Source organism: Triticum dicoccoides, chromosome 7A (genome assembly GCF_002162155.2).
Source record: "Triticum dicoccoides isolate Atlit2015 ecotype Zavitan chromosome 7A, WEW_v2.0, whole genome shotgun sequence".
NCBI classification, from domain to species: domain Eukaryota; kingdom Viridiplantae; phylum Streptophyta; class Magnoliopsida; order Poales; family Poaceae; genus Triticum; species Triticum dicoccoides.
This window is the reverse complement of record NC_041392.1, coordinates 408,864,281-408,877,240: the sequence shown is the minus strand read 5'-3', so window position 1 is coordinate 408,877,240 and position 12,960 is coordinate 408,864,281. Positions and strand designations below refer to the sequence as shown.

At 59.9% G+C, this 12,960-nt stretch overlaps 1 pseudogene; it reads left to right on the top strand.

The window, feature by feature from the left end:
* The first annotated feature begins 557 nt into the window (after positions 1 to 557).
* Positions 558 to 2,542, top strand: LOC119334234 (annotated as a pseudogene).
* The last annotated feature ends 10,418 nt before the right edge of the window (positions 2,543 to 12,960 follow it).

The window sequence follows — 12,960 nt, the reverse complement described above, 5'->3', positions numbered from 1 at the left end:
GACCCGTTGCAACGCACAAGCAATCACCTAGTCTATCGAAAACATTACATGAGGCGAAATGTTGGACTATTCTCTGTCGGGTCTGCATGACTGTGATCCCTGACGGAAGCACCGTATCAGTAACCCATCTCCGGCGTTGTTGGGGTCTTTTCGAGAAGCATGCATAGGCGCACACACACACATTTGTCCGCCGCAGGGCAGGGTTCAGCCACGCTAGCTGTCGTTTTTATCCTCCAAAATGAAAATGAATAAAAAAAAGGTTGTCCCTTTGGAGCAAACCTTGTACTACTCTCCGGCGATGAACCAGCTGGTAGCTTCCAAAGTAAATAACCAATGAGCAGAGCTGAATGAGTGGTTATGTCAGGATGTCTCCAGGTATAAAAAGGAGAGTGTGTACGTACACCAGAAACCAGAAGAGCATCTCACTTCAGTTCTGCTCTGGTATCGTGCGTGCGCGCTTCTTTCTGCGCAGCGAGACGTACATCCATCAAGGCAGCATACATATATATCGGACCGTATTATTAGTTTTGTTCTGATCGTAGGCCCAGCAGCTTCCATCTTCCTTCCTTCCTGCGCAAGAAGACGTCCACCACCGCTGCCGCGATTTAAGCTGGACGCAGTTGGAAGTGGAACCCCATAAGCGCCCATCCATCGGTCATCTCACACCACCCTAGCTCTCCGGCGAACGACCGATAAGTACCCGTCGGGATGGGCGAGGCAAGCTCCGACGCCGCCGCCAAGGCTGCGGCCGTGCGGGCTGTCGCAGTCTCCCGGGTGGCGCCGTCGGTGCAGCGCGGGGAGCACGTGAAACTTTCCTTCTTCGATTCGCCGTGGGTCGTGCTGCCGCCGATCCAGCGGACGGCTTCCCGGCGGTGGTGGAGCGGCTCAAGCGCGCTCTCGCGGACACCCTGGCGCACTACCTGCCCCTGGCGGGGATGCTCAAGTACGCGGTGGAGACCGGGGACGCCTTCGTGGAGGCCGAGGGCGATATGGACGTGCGGCGTCTAGCCGGCGACGAGGCGCACGACATCGTGGCATTCCTGAGCCTGGTGCCGGAGCTGGATGCCCGGGTGCTCCCGGCGCCCGTGCTGTCAGTGCAGGCCACTCGTCTAAGCGGTGGCCTGGCGGTGGGCCTGTCCGTGCACCACGTAGTCGCGGACGGACGCGCCGTTTGGCGATTCATGGAAGCCTGGTCCTCCGCTTCCCGCGAGGGCTCCCCGGTCACCAAGGTCCTCGGCCCGCCGCACTACGCCCGGGAGGTCATCCAGCACCCCAACGGCGACGAGCTCGCCCGCGACATGCTAAAGACCGTCGCGCCCAATCTCCCTGTGGTAAATTCATCTTTTTTTTTCCTTTTTTCCACGTTCGTGAATCTATGTAGGAGTACTTGTAGCTCCGTGTACGTTGGTAGCTTTGTCAACTTTTGCTTGCTACGTCAACTAAACTGTAGTTGGTTCGTCGGTTGCACCATGCTAACCGTATGCCTGCCACCTCCAAGATAGATGACACACGGAACAATTTTCAGTTCCATGGCCGTGCATAGTCGTGGGCAAGGAAGCAATGCCTGCCATGAATGAGCTTATTCATCGTGAATTCGTCACCATCGCGCCTTGTGATTTACCCGTATTTGATTTACCACTCGCAGGTGAGGGGGCAGTACGACTTCAGCCAGCGGTTCCTGCGGGCGCGCCGGACGTTCTATCTCGGGGCCGACGACATCCGGTCGCTCAGGCGGCGGATCGACGACCTCGCCTCGGCCGAGTCTGCTGCCGGTGGCGACGCGCCCAAGCCGAAACCGGTGTCGACGTTCGTGGCGCTGGCGGCACTGAGCTGGACGGCGTTCGTTCGTTCCAAGGGGCTCGGCGCAGGGGACGACACGTACCTCATGTTCCTCGCCGACCTGCGCTCCCGCCTCGACCCGCCTGTCAGTGAGGCTTACCTGGGCAACTGCGTGCGCGCGTGCTTGGCCAGCTGCGCCGACGCGGCGGACCTCCTCGGCCAGTCCGGCATCCTCCGCGCGGCGCGGGCCGTGCAGGCGGCTGTGGCGGAGATGGAGGCGGCGCCGTTGTCCGGGACGGACAAGGGGTGGATGCAGATGCTGATGCGGCTGCCGTTTCAGCGGATGACCAACGTGGCGGCGAGCCCTCGGTTCCGGGCCTACGAGGCGGCCGACTTCGGGTTTGGGAAGCCCGCGCGCGTGGAGCTGGTCTCCATGAACCACGACGGTGAGATGGTGCTGGTCGGTGGCCGGCGCGACGGCGAGGTGCAAGCCTCCGTGTCCATTGACCCGGCGCACATGGACGCATTCAAGGCCTGCATCCTCGGCTAGACAATCTCAAAAAATTAGCTAGTAGCCACTCCGTACGCCATCCAACTTACATAGATCCAATATAAATACAACAAGTAGCATGAGTCATGCACCAATTCTGTTTCCATTCCTGTAATGATCAGTCGTTTATCGTCGTTTCGACTATTTGGATTCTAGTTCACCGGATGAATTGTCACAAGAAAGTAACCCATTCATTTCCTTGATCTGCAATAGTATGAGTAGAGCTGATCTCGGCTTCTAATTTTATCAATGCTGGTTTACTAGTCCTGTCTAATTTTGGGTCATATTTAGGATGTGTAAAACTGATAGTGTTTCTTTCTCAAATGAGGTACAGAACACAAGAGGGAGTACATATAGAGGTGCCGCATGACTTGCAGCTAGATCATGGGTGGATCGTGCATGTATTCGTGAGTAAACCAATTCTGACCGAGTCCTCTGTCTAACACCCCCCGCAGTGTCAACGGCGGGCTCGGCGACGTTGAGGCTGGAGCGAATGTCGATGAAGGGTGTCGCCAGCAAGCCTTTGGTGAAGATGTCGGCGAATTGAGCGCTGGTGGGAACATGAAGAACGCGAACCTCACCTAATGCTACTTTCTGCCTAACAAAGTGGATGTCTATCTCTATATGCTTAGTGCGAAGATGCTGTACAAGATTACATGATAAGTACACAGCAGATATGTTGTCACAATAGACAATTGTCGCGCGATGAAGAGGGCGGTGAAGCTCGTGAAGAAGCTGACGGAGCCACACAGTTTCGGCGACAGTATGAGCCATCGAGCGGTACTCAGCCTCCGCAGACGACCAGGAAACAGTGAGCTGCCGTTTCGACGACCATGAAATCAAGTTATCACCCAAGTACACACAGTATCCCGAAGTGGATCGACGAGTGTCCGGACATTCTGCCCAGTCTGCATCAGAGTACGATGTGAGAGTAGTTGGAGAAGAAACAGTGATACAAAGACCGTGGTCGAGGGTTCCTTTGAGGTAGCGTAGAACACATTTGACATGACTCATGTGCGGGAGACGAGGGTCGTGCATATACAAGCAGGCTTGCTGGACGGCATAGGTGATTTCCGGGCGAGTGAGGGTAAGGTATTGGAGTGCGCCGGTGAGGCTGTGGAAGAGTGTGGCATCCGAGAGTGAGAGCTGCTCGCCATCAGATGAGAGTCCCGTTTCAGCAGGTGTTCTGCAGGAGTGACAGTCTGTCATGCCGGCCTTGGAAAGGAGATCAAGAATGTACTGGCGCTGAGATAGAAAGAGACCCGAGGAGGAGCGAGAGACGGCAACGCCAAGGAAGTGGTGGAGGTGACCAAGATCAGTCATGCAGAATTATGTACATAAGGAAGAGATTATGTGGGTCAGAAAAGAGTAAGAAGAGGCAGTGAGAACAATATCGTCGACGTAAAGGAGAAGGTAGGCAACGTGCTCTGATGAGTGAAAGATGAATAAAGAGGAATCTGAGCGAGAAGGAGAGAAGCCGAGACGTTGGATAAAGGAAGCAAAACACTGAAACCAGGCTCGGGGCACTTGTTTGAGGCCATAGAGAGACTTCTGAAGGTGGCACACATGATCGGGAAGAGTGGGATGAGCAAAGCCAAGAGGTTGATGGCAGTAGACAGTTTCGGAGAGAGAACCATGGAGGAAGGCGTTTTTCACATCTAACTGGTGGATGGGCCACGAAGACGAGACCGCTAAGCTCAAGACCACGCGGATGGTACTAGGTTTGACGACAGGAGAGAACGTCTCATCATAGTCTATTCCAGGCTGCTGAGAATCGCCACGGCAGACCCAACGAGCCTTGTAGCGAGAAAGGGTGCCGTCGGAGTTGAACTTATGGCGAAAAACCCACTTGCCAGATACAACATTGGCGCCGGGAGGACATGGAACGAGAGACCAGGTGTTGTTGAGGAGGAGAGCGTCATACTCGTCTTTCATGGCATGGAACCAGTGCGGATCGAGAAGGGCAGCCTTGTAGGAACGTGGGATAGGAGAAATGGGCTCAGAAATGGCGGTAAGGTTCAGTCGATCGGTGGGAAGATGAAAACCAGCCTTGCCGCGCGTGCGCATGTTGTGTGCATTTTGAGGGATCGGGACGGGGACGGCAGTGCGGGGTAGTGGCCGTAAGGGAGGAGGTGGTGTGGGCGGAGTAGTAGCAGAAGGCAAAGATGGCGAGAGAGAAGGAGAAAGAGGTTGCATGGGAGATGCATGCGAATCATCGGAATACGAGCGTAGAGGAGTAGTGGCGGGCCTGGGCGAATCTGCATGGATGCTTGCGGTGGGGCCAGGAGCAGCTTGGTTGGTGGGCGGGCGATCCGAGAGATCCGGAGCGGCCCGTGTGTCTGGGGCGGGACCAGGAGCAATGGGGCCGGTGGGCGTTTGATCCGAGGAATCTGGAGCAGCGTGGTTGGCTGGTGCGGAACGGGAGGTGGGGGATGGTGGGGAGACATGCAGAGGTGGGGCGGGATTGGTGGGAGCGATGGGTAGTGGAGGAGCGGGGCCCAGGTGAACAGGGCCATGCATCCCATGCACGTCGATCGCAGGAACGCGCGGAGCGGGTACGTGAGTACCGGAAATGGGGGCGAACTGATTAGGCTCGGTGCGGTGAGCGAAAGGAAATTGTGTTTCATCGAAAGTGACGTGGCGCGAAAGGATAATGCGGCTGGTGGGGAGGTGAAGGCAATGATAGCCTTTGTGAGAATTAGAGTACCCGAGAAAAACGCAGGGAAAAGACCGCGGGGAGAGCTTGTTAGAAGAGGTGGCGGCCATATGTTTCGGAAACATAGACATCCAAAAGTTTTGAGATCGTGATAGGCAGGAGGGGCTAGGAAGAGGGATTCGTAGGGAGAGAAATGAGGGATCATCTTGGAGGGACGGATTTTCAGAAGAAAAGTAGCGTGGCGCAACGCCTCGACCCAATACGAGGATGGCATGGAAGACTGAATAAGAAGAGTGCGGAGGATGTCGTTGATTGTACGAAGAGAGCGCTTGGCCTTGCCGTTCTGGGGAGAGGTGTAGGGGCAGGAGAACTAGAGAAGAATGCCATGAGTAAGGAAGAAAGAGCGATTGCGAGAGTTATCAAACTCCCGGCCATTGTCACATTGCAAAAATCGTATGGGAAGAGAGAAATCGGTAGAGACATAGCGCTTGTCGGCGTTCTGGGACGGGGGTCCCCAGACTTGCCTGCCTGCGGCCTGCGGCATGGCTCAAAGGGGGGCCCAGCACGGCCCATCTTCATCAACACAAACCCAACACCCTCGCGAGGGGCCAAGCCTCGCGGGGCGAACGACGCGGAGCTTCCTCAGGCACGGCCTCGTCAGGCTGGCTCACGAGGAGGCGGAGAGATCAAGGCGGGGTACCTCACGAGGTGCCCATGACGCAAGCCATGACAACTCAGGGCGCCAGGCGGGTGCCAGCCCGCGCAGCGTCCTCCTTTCCTCTTTGGTGCAAAGGGGGCAAGCGCAGCCGCGGAGTACCGAGGCATCAGGCAAAGGTTGCCGTTTCGGTGCAACGAGACCAAGACCAGGAGGACTACGAGATGGAGGTCACCGTGGAGCCCAAGATGGCGTCATCACCAGAGCTTTGCGCAGGCGAAGACTACTTTTGTCAGGATAGCTGATACTTGCTGTCCCCCTTCAAATTAGCCCGCCATTGTTGGCTCCCTTCCCGCTCAATATTTTGGGAGAGGACCAGGGCCTCTATAAATAGGACTAGCCACCCACATAGAGGGGGACGGAGAGGACGACCAAGAGGAGGAAGGAAGAGGCTCGTTAGAAGGGTCGGTCAGAGGAGAGCAGAGAGAGAGAGAGAGAGAAAGGTGACTGAACTCCTCCGAGCAGTTCATCGCCCCCAGCCAAGAACAGACCCTCGCGAGGCTGTTCTTCCTTGTATTGTTCATCATCATCAGCCCAAGAGGCAATCCACACACCACACACTGGAGTAGGGTATTACACCACAATGGTGGCCCGAACCAGTATAAACCCTGTGTCTCTTGTGTTGTACTTTTCTTAGTTTAGATCCAAGCATGGCTGAGGGGTGCAGGTAGGTAGGAGGCGAAATCTCCACGCGCACCCCAGTGTTCGAACCTCAAGGGTCTTCCGGAACCCGAAATCTGACATTTGGCGCGCCAGGTAGGGGTGCGCCGGAATTCGTCTTCCACCACTCCGTGCCCCGTCGCATCGTCATCACCATGCCCGGCGACCAGGAGGGCAACCCAGACCCATGGGCGGCATGGCCCGCCCGCGCAGAGCCGCTCGCCTTAGGTGACCCCGTGCCCCAGGCAGCTCGCGGTCCGCAGGGTGCTGCGGGCCGCGGGCGACGCGGACAGGCTTCGACAACTCTCACACTGCGGCAGACGCGGTCGGCAGCAAGGGCCTCCAATCACGCCGCGACCACGACACCGTACACCCGCCGGGAGCAAGCAAACTCGAGGGCCGCGCTCACGGTGGCTCGAGAGCTGTTGCAGTGCAGACTGCTGGAGGGCGGCCGCGACGTGCTGCTGGAGCGGGTGGCAGAGCTCCTGGGCTTCGCCGCCTCGGGGGCTCACCCCTTCTACACCCAGCTCCCATCTCCAACCCAGGGCGGCCCGCGCGGGGGCCCCTCGCGCGCCTGCGGGCTCCAAGGCTACACCAACACCAGCGAGGCTGTCGGCACCGGACCGGCGGCGGCGCAGCCCCCGCTCCTGGTCCGCAAAGAAGAAGGGCTCGACGCGACCCGCGGCCCCAGTGGACAGCCGCGCTGCCACCCCACGATAGGCGCATTAGGCAGGACCGCGTGGCGCGCAGAGCACTACGGCGTGGCCTTCGGGGTGGCGGCGCCAGAGGAATACGTGCCCCTCATGATGGATCAAGGACATTCACACGAGGGTGAGCCAGGCTCGCTCCTCAGCCCGAGCCGGGGGGACGAGGCGCCAGAAGCTGAGCCCTTCTAGGAGTCTTGGGACGGTCCCACTGGGCACGCTGAAAGCGGCGATTATTGGGTACCGCTAATTCTTCAGCAGGCATACGCTAACCATGGATCGCAGGAGGTGCAGGTTGCCGCAGCGGGCAGCTGCCCCGCTCCCACAGCCTCCTACCCCTCGAGAGGAGGACGCAGGGGGCTGCAGGAGAGGGGCAGGGATTCGACATCACCACCGCGACATTCGGAGCAAGGTGTTCTCAGGAGGTAGGCCCTCCGCTGGGGAGGTGCCCCAGGGCCTGCCCCCGGCGGAGGACCCGTGGTCGTCGGGGGAACCGCTGGCGACCGCTCTACCGACCGCTCTACCCCATCGGCGGCGTCCTGGTTTCCGGTCATCGTTGATGGCACTAGAGTGTGGCGCAAGGCGGGGCCCTCATCTGGCGATATGAAGCAAGGCCAGTACCTATGAAGAAGGTCCAGTGCCTGTGAAGCTCGCCGCCCCGTGACACTCTCACGTAATAATGAGTGGGGCTGTACACGCCCCGGAGTCTCAGGGGTGCCGGCCTCAGGCCCCTAGGCTCCCTCCCACGCCCAGTGGCAGCACTTAGCTCCGCGCTGATGAGAAGACGTCCAAGACTAGACTAGGTGCCAGACGCGGCCTTTTGTTTGCTTTCGTTGCTCTTCCCCTTGGTTGTCGCTTTTCCCCGCTGGATTCAAGTTGGATTCGAATTTGAGATTTGCGTGTGTTCGGGGAGGGGTGCTTAGTCTTGTTCGAGCAATTTCTCACGTTTTGGTTACCACTTCGCCTCAGCCGCCTCCCCTCGCGAGCCCCTCGCGAGCCGGGTCAGGCCTAGCTTGCGCGCAGCCCAGACTACCGCCGCTGCGTCCTCTCAGGAGGGTGTTTTACTGCAGATCCTACGGATTCAATCAGGGGACACTCAGGACACCACAACCCCCGTGGGCTGCCTCAGGGCCAGCGCGGAACAAAGGTAAACTAGCCGACCAGCGCGTCTCTTGAGCCAGCCACTTGGCATGGGCGCACGGGCGATGTGGCTTCTACTGATACGATAAACACAAGTTTTACATGAGGGGCCCCCCTCCAAAATGCTCTCACAGTCATCAGGCCAAAACCTGAGTTCTACTCATGCAGGGTAAGGAAGCAGGAACGATGTACAGTCAGTCGGATGAATCCCCCAATGCGTCCTCAGAAGCACCACCTGGGCCGTTGCTGGCGCCGCTGAACTCGCCATCGCTGTCCGCGTCGCTGCCGGCGGCGTCAGGGCCGCCCATCGCGCCGCCCTCGTCTGCCGCCACGATTGCATCATCCTTGTCTGAGGCAAAGGCCCTGATAAGAGCGTGCACATTGTCCTCCACCCAGTGCGCCAGGTCACCTCGGACAGCCTGGGGGACTGGGGCGATGGCGGCATCAAAATCAAAATGGGGATCCATGTTCCGGAGGTGACTGAAGACGCGGGAAAAGGCGCGCCTGAGCAGGGCGCGGCTCCTCTCCTCCACCAACTTGTCAGCCCTGGTCGACCGCGCCTCCAGCTGCGTCACCACATCAGTGAAGAACTGGAGATTGCCCGCGTAGTTGATTGCGTGCGGCTCACTGACGGCCTCCTCGCAGATGTTGCCCAAGGCAGCGTTGTCTCTCTCCCGGAGAGTGGTGAGCATGGGGCCGTGCTCATGCTCCAAGATCCACCGCTGATGTATCTTGTCCGCATTCTGACGCGCGATGGCCTCAGCCTCCTCCACCCGCTGGCGAAGAAGGAGCACCTCAGCCTGGGAGGTGGTTAACTCACCTCGCGCCACCTCAAGGGCGGCCCGGGAAGCATCGGCCCGCCGCACCGCCTCCTCCAGCTTGGCCCTCAAAGCGGCAGTCCTGCCTCCAGTTTCGGCCCGGATTAACCCCAGCTTCTCTTTGAACTCGTGCTCGAGGTTCAAATGTGCCATCGCCACTCGACGTCCGACCTCCTCCAGGACGCGGGCTTCCTGTGCAGCAACATCATCCTCCGCCTGCGTCACCAAGCGCTCCCTCGTCTCCAGACGCTCGTACTCACGGGTACGTTCGGCGGCTTCCAGTGTCAGCGCCTCCTCACGCCTCTGGAGCTCTGCTGAGTCGCCAGAGGCCATCTTCATCGACGCGAGGGCTGCCTCGCGCAGCTCCACCTACTCCTCCAGCGAGTGGCACCAGGCCAGAAGGTCCCGAGCCCGCTCCTCCGCAGCCGTTCGCCGTCGGTCTGCCTCCCGAGCCTCCTCAGTGGCCCGAGACCGGGCCTCCCGAGAGGCCACCAACGACACCTTGGCCTTTGCTTCATCAAGATCACGCTCGCGGCGCGCAAGGGCGATGGCGCCCTCCAGCTCGCGCCTCTCTACAGCCAGGTGCAGGCCCTCGGCCTCAAGGCGCGCGTCTTCATCAGCAAGCTCCTCACCAAGCAGGCTCACTGCATCAGTCGCCCTTCGAAGGAATCCTTGGCGGAGAGCGCGACGCTCCCGAGCGTGCTCGAGCACGTCTTCCACACCATCATCCGCCCCAAGCAAGCGCCGGGGGCCGCGAGTCAGCACTCCCCCTCCGGGCTGGGGGCTGGCACCCTCGCGACGGCCGGGCACGCCGCGTCAGAAGCCCGGCCTGGGGCCAGCCCGTCCTCAGGAGAAGAGCGCAGGAAGCGCCTCAGCCAATCGCAGTTCACGACCAGGCGAGAGGCCCATGGCAGGCTGGCTATGCCACGAGAAGGCCCGCGAAGGAGGATCGCGAGGTGCGCGGGGCCGCGGTGCGCCTCGGGATGGTTCGCCTCTTTGATCGCCCTCACCACAAGGGCTCCGCTGCTCGGGGCGCTCGAGGACGATGGAGGGGGCGAAGCCAAGGGGGACGGCTCCTCAGCCGTCTCCGCAAGCTCGGCTGGAAGGGGCCTGTGGAGCAAGGGTCAGTACAAGTAACAGAAGGATCGGGAGCCGGGAAAGGAAAAGGCTTACTCATCGGTGGCGAAGTACTTCCTGCGCTTCAGCAGGCGACAGGGGTAATCATCGCCCAGGGCCTCCCTTCTCTTCCGGAGAGCCTCGATGTTCATGCGGAAGCGACCTAAGAGTTGGGCACATGGATCAACCTTCGACGAAGACGGAGCGGCAAGGCGATCAGCGGCAGAGGCGCCTGCCCGATGTCCGCTGCCAATCGCCTCCCCAAGAGGCGCAGCTGGAGCCTCAGGGGCCCCAGTCGCAGGCATTGAGAGCAGTTGCTCGCCACCCTCAGCCTCAGCGGCACGGGCCCCGAGAGCTGCTTCCTCATGAGCCTCGCCCGGCGCTGTCACCGCACCAGGAGCCCCCTCGGCCTCTGGCGCCTCATGCCTCCCTGCTCCGCCAGTCGAGGATGAGTCGCCTTGGCCGACTGGTAGGGCAGTCACCACCACTGGGTTCTCACGAGGCCCCTGAAGGCCGGTGGGGCGCGGCCCCCACTCATCAAAGACAGGCATCTGCTTCACAAAGTCGCCCCTGCTCTGGTAGAGGTACAGCAAGGCCCCTCCCTGCCGGACGCTGCCGGGGTTGGGGTCCCCAGCCAGGGTCAGGAGCGCCGTCCTCAGCACCTCAGGAGTCAGGTCCTCTTCCTGGAGCCTCATACGATCCTCGCGCCCACGGAAGGCCCACATCCGGCGAGAGTGGCATTGAAGAGGAGCAACGCGGCATAGCAGGAACTCCTTCACCACCTTGGGCGCTGTCACGCCAAGCGACCTCAGGAGCGCGAAGCGGCGCCAGACGAAGACGAGCTAGGGGCTCTCAAGCGTCTCCTGGCCCCAGCCCGAATTGGGGACGGCAGGCGAGGTTGGCTCCAATAGCAGGGGGCTGGGCACCCCTACGTCCACATACAGCCACCGCTCGCGGAACCCGACCGCGAGCAGGGGGAGCTTGAAGTCAATCCTAGAGGCCGCCGTCTCAGGCGCGGCAATGAAGCTCACACAAGCCTAGCATTGGGTAGGGTCGACAAGATGCAACGAGAAGAAGTGGCGCAGCAGGGCAACCGAAGGAGGGATGCCCACCATAGCTTCGTAAACAAAGGCGAAGACCGAAAGGAGGGTGATGGATTCAGGACCCAGATGCATCACGTGGATCTAATAGTGGGAAAGCACGACGTTGAAGAAATCAGAAAAGGGGGGGAACCAGACCCGCCCACAGGGCGTCGGCAAGATACAGGACCTCGGTGGCTGTCCTGTCGATGGAGAAGTGGGACGCGGGCCAGGCCGTCGTCCTCCCGCATTCATTGAAGATGGTGGCCAGAGCCAAGCTGACCTTGCCCAAGCCCTCAGCGGGGGCCGCCGGCGGCGGCAGGCAAGGCGGAGACACGGGTTTCTTCCCTCTCCCCTTCTTCGTCGGAGCCATGGCGATGGGAAGGGGGGAGGCTCGAGATTGAGTTGAAAACAGAAACCGAAGTTCCAGCGGAGGAAGGACAGAGGGCGCTCGAACGATAAAAGGGGAACGGCTGTGTACGACTACAGGTCCGCCTAGCACGGCGCAAGATAAGGAGGGCGTGGGGGAACAGTGCCACCCACGTCCAATCAACCGCGACGTGGTGCCCAAGGCCGCAGCCTGTTAGGGCCTGCGGCGCTTCGCTCTTGCCCTTCCGCCTCCCTGCACGGCCAAGTCCGGGTGCGCCTTGGGCCCAGGGGCTACTGTCGGCGTTCTGGGAACGGGGATCCCCAGACTTGCCTGCCTGCGGCCTGCGGCGTGGCTCAAAGGGGGGCCCAGCACGGCCCATCTTCACCAACACAAACCCAACACCCTCGCGAGGGGCCAAGCCTCGCGAGGCGGACGATGCGGAGCTTCCTCAGGCACGGCCTCGTCAGGCTGGCTCACGAGGAGGCGGAGAGATCAAGGCGGGGTACCTCACGAGGTGCCCATGACGCAAGCCATGACAACTCAGGGCGCCAGGCGGGTGCCAGCCCGCGCAGCGTCCTCCTTTCCTCTTTGGTGCAAAGGGGGCAAGCGCAGCCGCGGAGTACCGAGGCGTCAGGCAAAGGATGCCGTTTCGATGCAACGAGACCAAGACTAGGATGACTACGAGACGGAGGTCACCGTGGAGCCCAAGACGGCGTCATCAACAGAGCTTTGCGTAGGCGAAGACTACTTTTGTCAGGATAGCTGATACTTGCTGTCCCCCTTCAAATTAGCCCGCCATTGTTGGCTCCCTTCCCGCTCAATATTTGGGGAGAGGACCAGGGCCTCTATAAATAGGACCAACCACCCACATAGAGGGGGACGGAGAGGACGACCAAGAGGAGGAAGGAAGAGGCTCGTTAGAAGGGTCAGTGAGAGGAGAGCAGAGAGAGAGAGAGAATGGTGACTGAACTCCTCCGAGCAGTTCATCGCCCCCAGCCAAGAACAGACCCTCGCGAGGCTGTTCTTCCTTGTATTGTTTATCATCATCAGCCCAAGAGGCAATCCACACACCACACACTGGAGTAGGGTATTACACCACAACGGTGGCCCGAACCGGTATAAACCCTGTGTCTCTTGTGTTGTCCTTTCCTTAGTTTAGATCCAAGCATGGCGGAGGGGTGCAGGTAGGTAGGAGGCGAAATCTCCGCGCGCACCCCAGTGTTCGAACCTCAAGGGTCTGCCGGAACCCGAAATCCGACAGCGCTGAAAATTGACGAACAAAGCATGCACATCAGATTTTACACGAAGAGGAAAGGTCCAAACAAAGTGCGAGTAATGATCTAAGAGTACAAGATAGTACTTAAATCCAGAGA